The sequence below is a fragment of the Megalopta genalis genome, chromosome 10 (genome assembly GCF_051020955.1).
Source record: "Megalopta genalis isolate 19385.01 chromosome 10, iyMegGena1_principal, whole genome shotgun sequence".
NCBI lineage: Eukaryota > Metazoa > Arthropoda > Insecta > Hymenoptera > Halictidae > Megalopta > Megalopta genalis.
This window is the reverse complement of record NC_135022.1, coordinates 17,851,274-17,868,373: the sequence shown is the minus strand read 5'-3', so window position 1 is coordinate 17,868,373 and position 17,100 is coordinate 17,851,274. Positions and strand designations below refer to the sequence as shown.

At 42.7% G+C, this 17,100-nt stretch overlaps 1 long non-coding RNA gene across 1 annotated transcript in view; it reads right to left on the bottom strand.

Moving 5' to 3' along the window:
* LOC117220093 (uncharacterized) overlaps positions 1-12,111 on the bottom strand; it is a 175,128-nt gene extending 163,017 nt beyond the window's left edge. Inside the window, exon 1 of the long non-coding RNA XR_004490176.2 lies at positions 11,868-12,111. This is a non-coding gene — a long non-coding RNA (uncharacterized LOC117220093). The remainder of the gene's footprint in view (positions 1-11,867) is intronic.
* Positions 12,112-17,100: the final 4,989 nt, after the last annotated feature.

The following is a 17,100-nucleotide window of genomic DNA, read 5'->3' as shown; positions in this document are numbered from 1 at the left end:
TTTCCGCGATACAAGTTCGGATCGCTTTTTCCGCGGCGTAGTTTTCGGATTTGCGGTTGGTCCTTTGACCGTGATACGTCCAACGCTTTCAAAACTTCATCTGTCTATTGCCGATGCGATGAAGAAACGGAATGTTGCGGGAAAACAGCTGAATTATGTCAGCGCACGATGCGCTGGTTAAATTCGGAGGGACATTCTTTTGCCGGTGTATCGCGCGAGAGTTGCACATGTTTTTTATGCCATTGATTCGAGTTGAGCAAGTTCTGTGTTCGTTCGATAATGCATCTGACGATAAATTCCATGGAATAATACTCTTAACAATACGTTTACGGAACTCGTAATAATACATTTGTGAGTTATTTATTCGATAAATGTGTCAAATGCTACAAATATTATAATAACATTCGGTAAAAATCAGAATAAATGTCTTATTAAAAATTAAATTAAAATAGCTCCTTTCGGTGCTCTGTAGATTAAGTGTTAAAATCATTACTTCATTAATAGTATAACAGCATTCGCAGCAATTTTTCTAATGGAAACAAGGAAGTAACACAATCGTAATTTTGTAGCTACATTTTGAACGCTTTCAATACGGAGGTATTGATCACTTTTATGCTTTTTGAAGTATTACGTAGAAAAATGAATGAAAACAGGTGTAATAAACATGTTCTCGAATGCTTACAGTAATCCACTTCGTCATGGCTTGAAACTCTGTTCGCGAAGCATGACTGACCCTTTCACGGTAGAAAAACAGAGACCAGGGACGAGCATGTTCGCGGTAAATGCTCCGGGAGGTCAGCGAAGTATTATTCGATAACCGATCGAAATGCATTAACAGTTACGCAACAAACTATGAAGGGGTGCATCGATCGCGTGTGCCGAGGCCATTAATACAAAAGGCCATTTACATTTGCAGAAGAGCCGCCTCCATAACGAACTATTCTCGCAAGTGGGCTACCGAATTAGAATGGCCGGAACGACGATGCAATTTTCGATCGAGGTTGCAGAACGGAAGAGTGAGAGGGAGAGAGGGAAAGAGAGAAGTTTGGAAGCGCTGCGCTCGCGCGCGTGTAAGTGGATTGCCGCGCGGAAGAAAGTTGCTCGAGAGAGGAGAGGAGCGACGGCGGGAACGGAATATTCGCGGAATTCCGTGAAGAACGGCCGAAAAAGTTGTCGAGCCGCGAGAAAACGGGCGTGGGGACCCGGGCATCGTTGAAACGCGGCCGCGAACGACACCAAGACGATCCCGACTGTCGCCGATAAAATATCGCGGGGCCGTGCAAAACACGCGCCCTGGCCCCGACGCCCTTAGAAAAAGCCTCTTTGATTCACCGTCAAAACAATCCGCAACCACCGCCTCCAGCTTTATGGCCAAGCAGTTTTCTATAAACTCGAACGGCTTCCTTTCTTGCCGCCAAACGCGTCCCCTTCGATCCCGCGACCGAGGGGTGAACACGTTCTCATCGCATCGATTCATCTTTCCGTTCGTATTCATACTTTGGAAACGCTAATATAAGTATCATTCTTTTCTCTTTTCACGCCGAACCTACCGTGCCGGTCAAAATCACCGGTTGCGCATTTTCTATTTTTAAATTGTTGGGATTATGGAGACGCTTTCGTAGAATATAATTGAATAAGCTTATTCAATTAGCAGCTGCTTAAGTCAAGTGCTGCACATTTCACTAAAAATGGCGGAAGGTGTAGATGAATCCAGTTTTGCCATTCTTACGAAGCATCGCACGTCAATCGCTTGCATTTTTTGTGAAGGGTTGACGTCCGAAGAACAATTTTTGCAACCTTGTGTTAGAACACTTGTTACTTTCCTTTCGACAATATCTTTTACAATGACAATTTCTGATTTTACAATTTTACCCATCGTTCATTAAGTTTCATCGATTGAGAATTCTTTCTCTTATTTTTTTTCTCCACTTTTGTCCAATTTGATATTCAGTAAAACACAATTCAAAATCACCAATTTCAATATTCCCGCATATCATCTGCAAAAGTTATTTAAATATTTTGGTTAGTTTATTTCATAAACTAATGTTCCTTTCATAATCCCAGAAAAAATTATCGCACTGCATTTCAAACAGATAAAAAACAAAACGAATATTTTATACCAGAAGTTCAAATCTTTCAAACGTTATCAATTTAAATAATTGCACTAATAATAATAACAAGTACAATAAATGCAGCAATGGTTATGCAAAAATACGGGAACTCTGTTCAATTCATGTTTGATTAAAGAAAAATATTCTTGGATCAGAAATCAACGTGATAGGTAATAAAACAAATTTTTTAATGTTCGTGTGTTCCGTACAGATGAGTGATTGAAATGTTAATTTGCCGACTAAAAATGTATGCATAAAATCTGAAATATTCGAAACGTGTTCGAACATTCTGGTTACTCGCGCGAGGGTTTCAATCATTTTCTTGACAGAGCAAAAATTATGAAAATAAATGAAGACCCGATATTGTTATCGTATTCATTGTCAGATTTAACCGTTGCGCGTAGATTGAATGAAACGGACGGGATAGAAAAATAATTATAAACGAAACGTTATTGCCCGAGGGTACACGTAACATCCAATCCCGACCAACTTCCGCCATTCCCGTAGTAACGTGTTCGATCCACAGAGACCAAATTTCAGAGATCACGATTACATTCCGAAAGGTAATCGACGATCGCACCTTAAATTGAAACTGGTAAGGGTTGAAATTCTGTGGTTGCGCCGAGATCGTTCCGATTGTTAATTCCGGCAATTATGATGTCGCAGGCTTAATTTCACCGTGTACGGTGCCAGTGTTTCCTCCCGAATTGCTTGTTAACTCATTTCCGCGCGGTATTTTTCCCTTTGACAGAGGGGTGGGTGTAATATTTTGCGTCGCTTGTATCGCGTGTAGAGCAGAAAATTCGTCGAGCGGCTACGTTTCGAAAATTCGCGTTAATTCCGGCCGGAAATTGAAGTTCTCGTAAAAAGCGCAATATTCGTATAGATAATATATGACCGGCAAGCAGTGCACGTGTCAGGGGCGGCTGCGGGGGTGGCTGCGGGGGTGGCCGCGCATATAGGTCCGCGTCGCGCAGTAACGGTAATAACACTTGGAGCAATAATAAAGATTTAATGCTAGGCATTCCGCCTTTTACGGACGGTTATACAAGCGGAAGGGTGGTGTCCCGGTCAAAAACCGATTCCACCGCGTTTCCGTCGAAATTACATCCTCTCCTACGGCGAGCCAAATTTTTTCCGGCTCCTGGCCCGGCGGTTTCTATTACCCGCTCGATCTCTCTCTTACCCCTCTCTCTCTCTCTTTCTCTCTCTGCATTACGCGTTTCATACGTGGATAAACGCACCCGCGATTAAGCGTAACGAGTCGCTGAAAGCGGCCGCCGCGAGGGAGAAAAATCATTAATTCCGCGACGGAAATTCGTTCGAGTAATTTGCGCGTTGCCATTGACCTCCTTCCCCTCTATTAAGACACGTAACTGTTGCATCATTTATTGATTCAGTCTTCGTTTAAATTTTCGAACCGTTGAGTAAGGTTCCTAAAGCATTTCGCAACGATCGGTGTATCGTAAATCTTTATATTATTTATTTCAGCACGGACTGATTTCATGCTGCGATTTTATTGGCAATCTGTGGGAATTTTTTGAAAGAAAGATGTTCGATATTAGAGTTCTAAACTTTGTACACTTATTAATAAATGATATTTGAAGAATGTACACGAACGTTTTCAATCTGTAATAAGAACTTTGTTTAAAGTTACGCTGGTAAAATTAAATTTTTTAAAGGTAGCGGTACTTTTTGAAACTTTTAGGATAAATTGCTTTACATTGAAAAGCTATGTTCTAATTGTTTAAAAAATATGTACCAGGAATGTACCATTGTATGAAGTCTCACAATTTGAAGATGCAGATCGATAGACACTCTGAAAATTTTTCATATTATCAAGAACAAAAATAAAATGATCTGACTTAACAGTGTTCTTACATCGTCGATGAACGTAAAAAGTCCGAAATGGTACGAAATCAACAAATGGCCGGGCCTACGAACGCGAATATACGATTTCGGCCAGAAATGTTCTCGTTGTTCGCGCAAAGAAGTGCTGTTTACTTTACCTTCCCCCTGAATGTTTTATTTTTATCGGTAACAGTTTAGCTATTGTTTATCCGTATGCATTGGGATATTTGAATCGATCGTATAGCTTTTTCCTCTCGTGCCCGCCAATTTCGAATAAGTGGTATCGAACAGAGACTCTACAAATTCATGAGCTGTATCTCCATACATACCTGCCTCGAATTCCCATCTGGAACTTTCGAGATATAGGTAATCTCCATATACGCTCCTGTCGATTAAATCCAAAAAAATCGATCCTTTTAAGTCTGTAGAACCGTGCGCTCTTTTTAACAGAACAAAAGAAGAGCGCAGAATCACCGTAGGTAACTGTAACACACTGTACAGTAATTGCGCGGCCGTGCAGTATGCATTGGTTCGTTAATTCCCTTGTTCCACTTCTATTCTCGGACGAGACTATTAACCAAATTTGCATTTTAACTAAATTTCTTGGCGCCTATTAATTCTCGATTACAGCGGCGCGTCCTGGAAAAAATCTCGCCGGCTCGCCGAGGAAATCGAAGCTTACCAAGTGACCCCTCGGTTACGGTGGCAATTGTGACCCCTCGATTATGCGTGGCACCGAGTAAATTCGTTAATTTCCTAGCCGCGTTTGCTAGACGCGTTGTTGGTGGGAGGATCGCCTAAACGCCTTCTAAATTCCGCTGTTTAATATTCCGGGCGACCGGCCACTAAACGGCTAGGAACTGCGGATAACGCGGAAACAACCGAAAAGAATCGCGCGATGGCCCCCTTAAAACAATAGGACCGGGGGGAGCACGGTTATCCGACGGTTTTTCCGAGCGAGGAACAACGCACTTTGCGTATTAACCCCTTACTTTCGGAGCATCCAACCCCCGGGGGAACAATGCGGGGTCTCGCGCAAAGCCCGGCGCAACATCACCCGATAATAAACAATAATTAAAAACAATCCCGCCGGGGCTCGGATGTTTGCGTTCAGGGGATCCGTTTTTCTCTTCGGAGACTTGCACCGCGGCGCGCCGCGCCGTGCCATCGAAATACCGGCTCGACAAAATCTTACGACCGCTAATTCCATGGAATCTCCGCCCGTTATTGGAAATTACACGAAGCTACAGAATTTCGAATACAGAACGATCGAAAATATTTCATTCGTTCGAGGTCCAGAGCATTTATCCGAAACGCGGAATTGTTTGAAATGAATCGCGGTTTTATCGAACAAATATTTGGTTCGATATCTTGTTTTGAATACGTTTACAAGAAACGGCTTACGTGTTTTTGCACGTGAGTTTAGCAAAAATATGTTGTTAAAGCCTCGACATGTGTACGCTATTGGTTCAAGAAACTTTGGGAATTTTGCAACTATTGAAAAGCTGCTTCGTAACAGCATGTTGGATATTGAACGAGGATTTGAAAGGTTAATCTTCTGATGCGAATTTGAGGAAACTGGCAAATAGGAGGAGATCGTTTAAATTGAAATTTAGAAAGCATTTTCGTGTTACGATAATGTTTCAGCTAGGTTTTGATAAGTTGATACCGATTGTTGCTGCCTTTAAAAACTTTATTTCAATTAAGCTTTCGAAAACGTTTTTGCAAACAATGTTCGGAAAAATTATTTTCTGCTTATTTTTCTCTATACTTCTCTTACTTTAAGATTTTAGCTAGATTGAATGGTTTTCTGAAGCAATTGTAAACAAAATACGACATATAGTACGGAAACGGTGTTTCATAATAGGCACTTTTACCATAAGACTTCCGACTTCCCGCGGTTTTACACGAGTCGGTAGAAGTATCTCGTCACGAGAACGTAAAGCAATGAGATGATGGAGTCATACGTCAAGAATAGTTTTCTAATAGCCTGGAGCGCCCACTTGATTTTGCCGGTGCTATAGCAGCTACGTCCCCCGGTGTCTCGCTTCCTCATCGCAGAAACCTGCAGGTTCCCCGGCGAGCGTGCATCACGGTGCACTCTGTTACACGCTAAAATGTTGCAGTTATGTTTACTGTTAGCGACCAGATGGGAAGGGAGATCTTTATCTAGGTGCATCCAACCTTGCGCAGGGTGCATCGCGAGTCATCGCGAGCTTTGAACACCTTGTAGTCTGCGTTCGCGTCGGTCTTTCCGGTTCCGTGAACGCGCTCATATCGAGGGAAAAATGCCATTGTGGGCGAGAGAGGGGCTTCTGACATGTTTGTTTGACGGAAAAGTCGCCGGCGTTTTCGCGCTCTTCCCGCATAATGGCGGGCGATATAGTTCGACGGCTGTCATTGACGATCTCGAGGTATGTATGTATATACATATATATGTATATATTCGTCGCGACCTGGAACGATTCCACAATGTATCGTTGAAACAGCGAGTCGGAGATTCGCGTTTAGCTTGGTCTCGACTGCGGACGCTGAGTCTGGCCTTTTCATAGAGCGTTTCGACGGCTTCGATGCATCCGAAAAATGGCTGTTCGAAAGAATAGTCGGAGGTTCGTCGACCGTGAACATTCCTACGGTTATAAAATCCACGGGAAATGGAAGTTCGAGGGGTTTTTGTCTCTGCGGCGCGCTTTCGCCATTAGCCTTGCACGCAGCGGTCTGAAATTCCTGACGGAAGAATGCCGTATTTTTACGGGAGATTGTCTCGTCCGCGGTTCTTTCGGCTATAGTATTTTTACAGCGACGTCCCCGCGTAGACGTTCGACATTCCGCGTGTCGGAATCTCGGAATCGCGCCGCGCCGCTTGCTTTCTCGCTCACTCGATGGCTCGCTCTCGAAGAATTTGTACTCGGCGTTCGAGCATAATGTTCAATTATAGCGTAATGAGTGTGCGGAGCCGCCAGCCGCTCTCTCGCCCCCGCTTTTATTTACCTTGCCCGGAACCGTTCGCGCACCGGAACGGCATATTGCCCGGAGCGAGCGCTCGCCGGCAACAACTTCAATATGTCTTTAAGCTGCCGTGTATGACTTCCTCTTTTTGAACGAGCCCGCGAGTTTTGTGTACTGGCGCGCCTCTTATTAAAGCACTCGCATCGGTGCTTTATTAAAACGAGATCTCCAGCTACGCGAGAGGACTGCCCGAGAACGGCGCCGCTAATCCGTGTCGCTCTTGGAAAACAAAAATACAAAAGAGAACCTCTATGTTTCTTTGTTAAATTCTGCGAGCCAGTGTTCTACGGCGGTAGTCTACTCTTCAGCGTTTCTTTGACACCATTCTACTCTTCGCTTTTGCTTGCTGTGTTTTCTGTGAACTGTTTTTTGGTCACTTATTTCTGGTAATATCTGCGCCGTGAACCTTTGTACGGAAATACAAATTTCCTGTGTCAGTTGCAAGGGCCAACAATTCACCAGGAAATTGCTTCTTCTCTTAATAACCGTAATTCCGTACGGCTAATTTACATTTAGCGCGAGGTACACGCGAGGATTTTACACCGTTGAATTTGTTCCTTATTTGCGTTGCATAATACGGCTAGATTCGGTAGATTCTGTTACGAGGCACGCATTCCGATGCTTTCAGGTACATCTCAACGTTCAGAGAAACAAAACACGCGTTTTCATTTCTTCATTTTAGAACGAAACGAGGGACGAACAAAATGAAACGTTGAAATGTTTAATAGAACATCGGGGAAAATGGTGAAAGGTTTCTAGCAACAAAACCGATCTAAACGCGTCACACCGATATCAACGTGTTCCAACGAAATTCACGGTTGCCATAACAGTTTACGAACGCCCGAACCAACAATACCGTTCCGAAGCACGCCACTTAAACCGATTGCTCCCAAAAGACACGTGGAACGCTCGACTTGGCCGAGGACATAAAATTTGATTTTTGTCCCGAAAGGCTCGATGCGCCGATGCAGGTCTAAGCTTATAACGAGAGGAGAACAGGAGGCGACGAATACAAAAGAATCGCCGATAGTTGCGAAGTTCGTCGAAAACGAACGTAGCTCGAAAATCCGCTGGGAAACAGGCCGGCGGAACGAGTTCGCGCGAGCGTGTCCGCGGCGGCGGTAACTCGATCGAAAGTAAACACGCGTCGGGGAAAGACGGGAACGATGAAGGACGCGCGACGAAAGCTCGGCTGAAAAAGCGGGACAAAAGAGAAAAAACAATCGAGCCGACGGCGCGGCGGCGTGGCTGCGACATAATCGCGACGCGAGCCGCGGCGAGGCGAGACGAGGCGAGGCGAATCGTGGCGGCGAGACGAGGCGAGTTCGAGGCAACAGCGCGGCGAAATTGTTTCGGTCGCGCGAGCCGAAAAGTTTCTCGCGCGGCCGAAATAAAGATAAAAGGTACGGGGAGAGAACGCGACGCAATTATGAAGTTGGGCAAGTTTAATTGAATTTCCACGGCATATTATTGGACGGCCTCGGCGGGCGCTCTGTTACCACGCGTCCCAAGTATTATATAGGGCGACGAATTAAGAGAGCGAGCACGCCGGCCCTCTCCGCGCCGTTCGTTATTGACAAAAGGGGCAGAGAGGAAAGTTCCTTTTCCATCGGCCGGGGAAACGCGTTTCCCCCGCGGGAATCGATATTTTCCATTCGGGACACGCCGCCGGATAACGCGTCAATATTTTGTTACAAGTTCTTTAACGACGCCGGACCGATAATCCAGGGAACCGCTTCCGGTGAGCGCGGCCCGGATGAAAATGATAACGTTGTTATCCGCGATTGTTTCAGATCGCAGTTGCGCTATAATTGCGGACCTACGTCTACGTGGAACACGTTTAACGTTGTACGTGTGCGCGCGCGCTCGAGCCCGCGCGGTTTCGTGTACGCCGCTGGTGTTACCGTACTCTGTAATTGCAGTTTATTGTTACGTATGGAAATGAAGTACCAGGGAGTCGCTCGAAATACCGCGGGAAATACACGCTGCTCAAGGTCGCCCGGTAACCAGACCCTTTGTCCTATTTCATTTTCGTATTTAGCCAACTGAAGACCTCGATAGCGCGGAACCAACGTTACGATCAAGAACCGAGCACGCACTCACCACTGAAATTATTTTGGACCCGTTTATTCGCTGGGAAATATTCTGCGTTAGCCACATTTTTCTCGAGAGGCGATAAGTTTATTATTCTTTGTGCCTTCCGTAGAGTGAAAAATCAACCGGCATCCGTTTCTCGTTAATGAAACATGAAAAATGGTGGTGTTCGATTTCTTTTTGTTCACGTGGTTAAATATGCTTCCAACTATTTTGACACTTCTCTATGAAACATATAGAATTTGTTAAAAATGGTGGAGCAAAAGTGAATGAATAAAAAACCATGCTCAAGTATTTTATTATTCTAGACCGAGCACTCTTGTGATCACGCCTCCTGTTTGAACGCTACTTTTTTGTCGTCTACAACAAGCTCAACTTTTGCTTCATCTTTCGTCTAAATATTTGCATATCACGTTGGAAGCTAAACAAAAGTGTACACGAAAGTTCCACCGCAACTTCTCTTGCAGTTTCAAGGTACAATGGTCGCTCAGATAATCTATAACTTCCTCATTTGAGTGTACCTATAGACAGAGTTCGGCAACAAGTGATCTGATTAATGATTAACGATTATAATTCGTTAGTTATAATAAATTATTATGAATTAGTTATACTAACAGTTATAATCGTTAATCATTAATCAGATTACTTCTTGCCAAATTAAGAATAGAATATTGCCAAATAACTAAAGAGTTGTTAACTACTTTTTGCTCAACTCTGCTTACTGGTAACCTATTTAGGGTACCGCCGTTTATCGGAAAAAATCAAGGAAATTTATTGAAGGAGAAATACTATAATATGTCTTCGTTCTACAGCAAGTAAATATTTTCGCACAGGTCCCAGAATCCGCAACAATAGCGGTTAAACGGAATTGGTTTGCGAGGAACCGTGGCTGCGCTCGCGGCGCATTTCCATACGCGCGAGACCCGCGATCCCCCTAAAATTAAACTCCGTAGATTAGCTGTTCGTGACAGTCAATTGTGAAACAATTCCCGTTCCATATCTTGCTTCGAAGTCAAGATATCTCGGAGATATGAATCGTTCCGCAGTAATTAGCGATTACAAGCGGGAGAAACTCGGCGCAGCCACGGTGCAGACCGGCTAAATTCGATTCCCGGGACTCGAAACACGGCGCGAGTCGAATGAATCCCATCCAATAATCGTTCCCGTTTCGCGAATTACATACTCAAGGCATTACAACGTCGCAGTATTAATGAAATCTTCCCTCTGCCCGATAATTCCGCGAGCATTACGCGCCTTTAATTCCGGCCTCAGCCCGAAAACCCGGCCCGGTGCCACGGATGTAGAAGCTGCTGATCCAGACGGCTCGAACTATTTTATTTTCGATCGATCCTCGTATTAGAACTCGATTATCTACTTGAAAGATTTTTTTTTAATTTATTGTTCCCAATAACGGCGGTTGTTTGATGGAGAAATACGATTTTTTAATATTTAAATCTGATCTTGTAGACAAAAGCATCCTCAAGAGCAGAGACTGTTAGTCACACATTTTTTAAGATTTTGCAACCGAAAAATTAGTACAAGTTGGAGAATATTACGTACTTTGAAATAAGTTACTTTTTTAAAAAAGAGAGTTCATTAACTTCGAGAGTTCGTAACACTCACGGTGAATTAATATCTTTTCAATAGAAGCAATCTTTATTCTGGCACTTAGAAAATTTTGAAAAATTCACAAACAAATAATTATTCCAGGTTAGACGATTTATACCATACTATATTGAAAAATCGTGATACGACACGCAAGAGAGTGAGCGTCACATTAAATTGAATCCTAAAGTGTTCCACTTTCGAAAAGGTCGAGTTTGAAAATTCGTTAACTATCCGTTTCAAACTCAATTTTCCCAAAATTGAAGCCCTGCATGAAAAAATTTCATTCTATATTTTCGTGTCGCAATCACTTTTATGGGAGGAATCATCTCTCTCTCTCTCTCTCTCTCTCTCTCTCTCTCTCTCTCTCTCTCTCTCTCTCTCTCTCTCTTGCCGACTGTAAAATGATTTTTCGAATACTCTGTATACTTTCAAATAAGTTATTTGTTTTTTTAAAAAAAGGACTTTCTATTTTTGTTAAAACACGTTATTGTAGTGTGCATGGATTAATAATTAATATCGGGCTATTTCGCACGCAGAAAAGTGAGTGAAAAATCGAAGATCGATTTTCGCAGGATTGTTATTTAGGATGAAAAGACCGTGAATTAATTCACACGTGTAACGAATTCAATAAAAATGAATAGCTTATTTTTCTACGTTATTTGAATATGTATCGATTCATAAGTGATTTTCGGGATCTTCGAAGCCAACTCCGGTTTATGTCAAGGTTATGTTTATACGCTAACGCGATTCGGTATTAGAGTTTTCGGCGAGAGAGGGCGCGGCGCGAGTGCGCACCACCTGCAAACGAAACGGTTAGGGCTGCTGAACAGTGTCATTCGACGTCCCCTTCCGAAGTTTCTGGCTAGTTTTACCCCGGAATTTATATCTGTCTGGCGCAAAGTGTCTACCGTCAGCGAACTTCCACAGCCGTTCTACTCGTCCTGACCGATTTCGCGGTTCGAGAACGTGTTCCGCCTGAGTCATCAGCAATTGAACTAGGTGTTTCTACTGTGGCAATCATTGGTGAGCGAACTCTTCCGATTATTAATACTCAAAACTGCATGCTCTATTTCGCCCGATTCGTATTTATAAAGTCACGACTGATTGCGTCGCGTTCATCCAATATTCTCTTTTGGTATCTACGGTCTCCGGAGAGAGAAAATGGAATAGATAATATAATATTAAATATCTTACCTAATCGACGATTGTGTGGTCCTCTAAACTTTTCACTATGGCCGACTTTGGTACAGATGTGCGCTGTATATGATACGAAGTTAACCACGACGTATATATAAACTAAAGAATTTGTTGACAACGCGCACTTTTTAGAAAACAGGTACATAGACTGACTCGTATTACAAACGTTCTTTGCACTTACTTACAGGTACATAGACTGACTCGTATTACAAACGTTCTTTGTACTTACTTCCGATGACATTTGCCGTGTGATATTTGACGCGTAGAATCCTTCAAACAATGTGAAGTCAGCGCATAAAGGCACTATTGGCAGCGGACCGAACTAAACGTAGCGCCTAATTCAAAATTAAATTTCCATTTCTAAATTTATAGCCCCTTACCGCGATAATTGTAAAAGAGGTTGAAAATGATATAATTAAAAGTTGTTTGGTAAATTGTTCAATAACAATGGCGAATAGTTTAGGTTAAAAACTAAATTCCAAGCCCACAGATTTTCTTACTTAAATATCAAATTTATTAAGAATACAGAAGTATCAACCACAACAATAAGAAAGAACTACTAATGGAAACAGTAAAGTCTCAACGCAAACGGCTAAGTATTAATTAATAATACTTAATAATTTCAAATGACAGCTAACACGCATTCCAAATCACTTAAAGAAATTCATGAAGTACTAAACACATCACATCAATGTAACAATTACAGAAATTTCTTCACGAGTGTCACAATCTTGTTGTGCCATGAGTGTCACGGTACTATTACTATGCCTATGTGATTTACCGATTTCTCGCTACGCCGATGCGAAGGTGTCGGAGTCAGTCAAGCATATGATGCGGCACGTGCCGCGGCTCCTTTGTCTAGAATTCCCAGAAGACAACACAAAGTAGTCTGTTTAGGTGTGAGTCAGGTACGAAAAACTGCGGAGAAAATCATGCCATGTGGCCTCCGAATTGCCTTTGAATCGTCTTCGAATCGTGGCATGTGGCCTCCGAATTGTCTTCGAATCGTGGTATGTGGCCTCCGAATTGCCTTCAAATCATAGCATGTGGCCTCTGAATTGCTTTTAAAAAAATTAGAAATAAAAAAGTTCAATCATCGTTTTTATTCTAGCATTACTATGTATTTATATTAATATACAGTTAGTCGCTGCCTCTTTAGCGATTGCCCCGAATTTCTCTCTCTCTCTCTCTCTCTCTCTCTCTCTCTCTCTCTCTCTCTCTCTCTCTGTCTGTCTTACGAGACGTCGGCAACTATAAAGGCGACCCGCGAGGCTCGAAGAATCGTGTCTTGTGGTCCCTTGAAATACACTTTTAATTCCAACTTTGCGACACTCTTAAAGAAATTACTGTAATTCGAAACAAAACAGCCACCCCTGTTTCCCAGAAATGACATGTATCAGTGGTACAGGACTCTTACAACCATGTTAAACAGTCTCGATCGGAAACAGGGCCCAGCGACGAAGAATCGCCGTGGAATCGCGATAATTAGCTTGAAAGGAACTTCGCTCGCGTGGGTGGTATATTAAGCGTTGGTGCCGAAGGGAATATTTGCAATTCGGCCCTTTGAGGCTCGCCTGCCGGAATGAATACGGAGACCAGGACTCGTCGCGCTGTTATTAAAATATTATTTTTCGGGTCCCAGCCACGGTCGCTCGAAGGTCGCCGAAAAAGTGACGAACGTCTACGCCGAACTCTGCGGCCAACCATACACGCGCATCGACGATATTTAATTGGCCATGCACTTGGACGGCGCACCGATATTTTCGTTCCGCTCGGTTAGAAACTGCGGTCTGCCCGCGTCAACGTTCCGGACCGACCGCAATTTTACTGTCCGCCACGAAACCTCGACCAGCCTTCGTTCGGCTCGGAAAAAAAATAATTTCACCGGCCGTTCTCTTTCACCTCTGTCTCCCTCTCTTTTCTCCCTTTTCTCTGTTTCTTCCTTTCTCTCTTTCTCTCTCTCTCTCTCTCGCTCTCTATGCTCGAATTTCTGATCGCCTTGGAGCCACCTCGACGCTGATTAAATTTTACAGTGCGATCGCATTAGTTGCAAGACCGGCTACACGAATTTGCTGAAAAGAATTTTTTTTAAACATGTGTCACTGACCAAATTTATTGTTAAGATAATTTACAGTGTCTTTATAATTTATTTCACTTGCGTTTTTAACATTTTTACATTTTAAGAATTAAGTCTGAGATTTTCGAACATGTGTCTTACGCTGCTAGGATTCGAACCTAATTAAACTGACACTGAAACGGGGGCTAATTTTAGTTTCACTACTTCAAAAGGAAAATGTGGAACATGTCTGACAATCGCGAAAGTATTTTTTGAGAGGAGGAATTAATAATGCCATTGAGAAATTGTCACTGAAACGGGTTGCGGTTCTACTTTGACTCTTTTCAGACTAAAATGATACATAGTTCAAGCAAGATTAGGAGACCTTTAAGCCACCGCTTTGCCGACTTCTAATTTATTCATGAAACCTTCGCTGTCATGAAAACGCATGAAACAGGACCGTGAAAACGTACTCCATTTATGAATTTTTATTTCGAGAACCGTATAAGGAATCGATACAAATGTTGTTTTTAATATAATCTAGACAGAACAGTCTACCACAGTAATTTTATTTCCAAATCGAAAAATTAATCTGTTAACAACGAAAATTCTAAATAAACATTTGCTAAATTGTATATCATGACAAGTAGAAACGGCGGGTCATGATCAGACACGGCGTGCGCGAGTTCCACGAAATTTATGTGTTCTATATATGTTTCATTGATACAGCTGGTAGCCATGGTCCGATATTAGGCTCGACAGGGTGTCGTGGTCAGGGGTGGTCGATAGAGTAATCATTGAGCAAATGAGAGGCCCGCGTTCGACCCGAGTAATTCTTCTTTCCGGCACGCGGCGTTGTTTTATCGACCATATGCTTGTGTTATTACCATTGCCGTCGGTGGTCATGGACCGATCGAATTTTGTTAGCCATGGAACAAACGAAGTTCTTTTACGAGGGTTGAGATACCTCCCCTTGTCCTCTATAAAAGTTCTCGAAATCAGAAGGACTCGTATGACGATATTTCAAGGTACGAGTGACCGATGGCGACGGTCTGAAGATGAAAAGTTGACCGGAAAGTTCCGAGAAGAAATCCTTTGCTTTTTCTCATCCCCCTGCTATCGGAAATAATTAGTGGAGGCTCGCTAAGAGTAATATGAAAGTTCGGCGGCGCTGGGCGTCAGGAAGTAACCCTGTTTCTTGCGAAGAAGAAGTCCCCATTTTCTTATAGGACGTTGTCGTACTTTGGAAAGAGGACACCCTTAATTGGGCAACTCTAACGATGATCAAATTACGATGTTAATTCGCGGCTATTACACGCGCGGGTTAATAACCCGTGCATTCTGCTGTTCATTGAAACGATAATACCTACACGAGCTGCGCAGCCGGGCTAATGACTGCCGACCGTGTCCTTGGGAAGATCATTATCAAAACGTGCGGCCGAATAATTATCGGAATTTGTCGGGCTACTTTGTAGCCGGCTTTCGCCTGTCCAAGAAAATGAGTGTGAATAATCGGATTCTCATTAACTCGCTGCTCTCGCGAGTCGAATGCCCGGCGTGCTCGATCACCTCGTTCGACCGATCAATTAATAAGCCTGCAATTTCATACCCGGGGTCTCAACTTTCATTATCGCGAGGATTCTGTGTTTCCAGACCGTGTTCCAGAAATTGTCGTTCCAAACTCTGTCTACTTAACCCGAGAAAGATAACCTACGTCGCAGAGGCGCCTGCGAAGACCGTTGATTTTTGTTAATTTTTCATAGAGGTCTAGTGATTTAAGTTTAAAATTACTTAAAATATAAAAAAATATAATATAAATGCATTTTATTTTTACAATAATGCCAAACCTTTAAAATGACTAGATTAACTTAAATAAATATCCATTGTTAGTATAAAATTGACGCCTTAGAAAAGCATGCGCCTCTGAAGCGTATGGTTATCTTTTACGTACGTTGTCATATGGTTATCTTTCTAGGGTTAAAGGAGAATAAATCGCGGTGAAATGAAATTGATAAAATTGATTGCATATAAGTTGAAATTGAAACAATATGAAAAGTTGATATTTGAAACGTTATATTTTCTGCATTTTTATTCGAATGTTCTATGAAATGTGAGACAGTTTCCCAAAACAAAACAAAAAAATTGTTCTCTGAATTTTGATACATGCAATGACCGTGCTAAAAATGTTATTCGAAACACTTTTACGTTATTTTCTGGTGGTCGGAGCAGCGAAACGGTACGGCAACGTTGCCGATGAATAAATTACGAAATAATTGACGGGATCCGCGACACGATCGCGAAAACACAGACAAAAGGGGATGGAGAAAAATATGGATTAGCAATGGGGCACGGTAAAGCCACTTTTTAAAGCCGGAGGAAAGCCGATGCCGTGCGGTTAATGAAGCTGTTCACCGCGACTCGTCAAAGGCGACATGTTCGCGGCAAATTAAGACTCCGATAAAACCCGCGATTAATATGTACATAAGTTTCGCGGTTCATTAGGCGATAGGATGCCTGTAACGTTGATAGATACTTGCCGATGCCGGGAGTAATTTATTTAATAACCGGGCAATCTCCGCTTTATTGTCGGCGCTTCCTCTCCCCCTTGTCTATTATCTTCTATTCGTTCGAATTGCCATTAAAAAAAAAAAAAGAAAGATAACCTAACGATTCCGTCGAACGAGCTTGTTAACACTGATCCGCTTCTCGTTTTCCCAATTCAGTTTGCCTCTCGGTGTCAAATGAAAACAATGGTAAAAAAAAGTCAACTACAATTGTAAATTCCTCCTTTCGAAATGGAAAAATCGACGCGCAGATGGAGCCACTTTTCCAGAAACGAACCATGTCAAAACGACAGGAAAAACTAGCGAGGATTAAATTACGCCCAGCTCGATTTCCGTCCATATGTTACACTTTTCTGATTGTTTGTGATTGCCAGTTTTCCAACGATGAACGGGAATCAGGGTAATCGTCTAGTCTAGTGGCTTTCCAAAATTTTTGCTGTTTCACTGGGCTTTTTTGCTCGAAGAGATTTAGTTTATCGCGGAAACGGAAAGTCAATTAGCAGGGATCTGGGTCAGGTGAGTACCAGCGAAAGAAAACGGACAGATCTTTTTAATGGGAATTTAATAGCAATTGAAACCATATCAATGGAGCTCGGGGTTTTTCTTTAAA